This window comes from Coptis chinensis, chromosome 7 (assembly GCF_015680905.1).
Source record: "Coptis chinensis isolate HL-2020 chromosome 7, ASM1568090v1, whole genome shotgun sequence".
NCBI classification, from domain to species: domain Eukaryota; kingdom Viridiplantae; phylum Streptophyta; class Magnoliopsida; order Ranunculales; family Ranunculaceae; genus Coptis; species Coptis chinensis.
In genome coordinates this window covers 50,657,878-50,659,410 of record NC_141462.1, presented here as the reverse complement: position 1 = coordinate 50,659,410, position 1,533 = coordinate 50,657,878, and positions in this window count along the sequence as shown.

Here is a 1,533-nt window from a genome sequence, read left to right as displayed (position 1 = left end):
ACACTGAACACGCGTAAACAAGACGCTATTCATAAGCGAAGCAAGGACATAATCAGGTATTCCTTTCTTCCACACCTCGCATCTTCTGTTAGAGGTTTATACTAGTATATCGGGATTGTTTGGAGTGTTATCGTGTTTAGTTAAGTTTGGTCTTAGCTTTGTATGAGATTAAGGTCTGGTCGAACAAAAACACCTAACGTAATTACACGACAACGTCAACAAGCACGCCTATCTAGTATACCACTCATTGCACCTCTAGCTACTATTCCACATACTCCACCTGACATAATGGCTGAAGAAAGAGAGACTCCTCTCTCTGACTTTTACAAAGCCTTGCGCGATAGCCCTAAATCTTAAGGCCATTCTAGTAGACCATTGGGGATTTCGAATCCCCCAAATATTTTAATTTGTTACCCGCTTTTCATGGTTTAGACCATGAAAAACCTTATCAGCACATGCGTAGGATTGAACAAGTCCTTACAACATTCCACCATCCTATGGTTGGTGCGGAACAAATTAAACTTAGGGTATTTCCTTTCACTTTAGCCGATAAGGCGGCGTCTTGGTTAACTGCCCAAACGCCTAATTCGGTTGACTTGTGGGCTAAACTTGTTCAGCTGTTTATGGAACATTTTTACCCACCCCTAAAAACGGATGAGATGCTTTCCAAGATTCATTTCTTTCGACAAAATCTTCATGAATCATTTTCAGAGGCTTGGAATCGTTTCACCGATCTCCTTATAGAGTGTCCACATCATAACCTAGCGAAAGACACGTTAGTTCATGCCTTTTTCAAAGGACTTCTGCACCACCATAAAGAAGTCCTTGACATAATGAATGGGGGTAGTTTCCTAAGTAAAGGAGCCTTGGAGGCTTATAAATTTTTAGAGGATCAAACTAAGCGAAATAACAACCGGGGTAGTGATTTATATCCACCGCCTCGCTAGTTCTTCTAACACAGTTAAGGCAGCCGGTATGTTTGAGATGAAGCACGATCCCGAGCTTAAAACTCTAATCGAATCACTCACTAAAAAGGTAGAGGCCATTTCTGTACAACAAAAGCCCATCCCCGTCATGAATGTAAACTCCAATCCATGTAGTTTCTGTTGGAGTCCTGAGCATCCCGACTCCCACTTTCCTATAGCCTATGAACATGCTTGTTCCATTAATAGTGAACCTAATGCCCTTTGGAGACAAAATCCCAACTTCGGTTAGAGAAATAACCAACAAGCCACACCTCCAGGGTACAATAATCAATATGTTAGGCCAACGCACAGTTATAACCAAGCTCCACCATGACAAGGACAGGGTCAGGGTAATTATAATAATTATAACAACCAAGCACAACCTCGACAAGGTCAAGTACAAGGTCAAGGTAGTTATAATAATTATAATTCTAATAGAGGTATCGTTTCGGTAAATAATAACTATCACAATCTGCCCATAAATAATCACCACGAGATAGTTCCAGTCACACCACCCGTGACCACTACACCCACACAACCAGATCGTCTTGACACCTTCATATAGGTG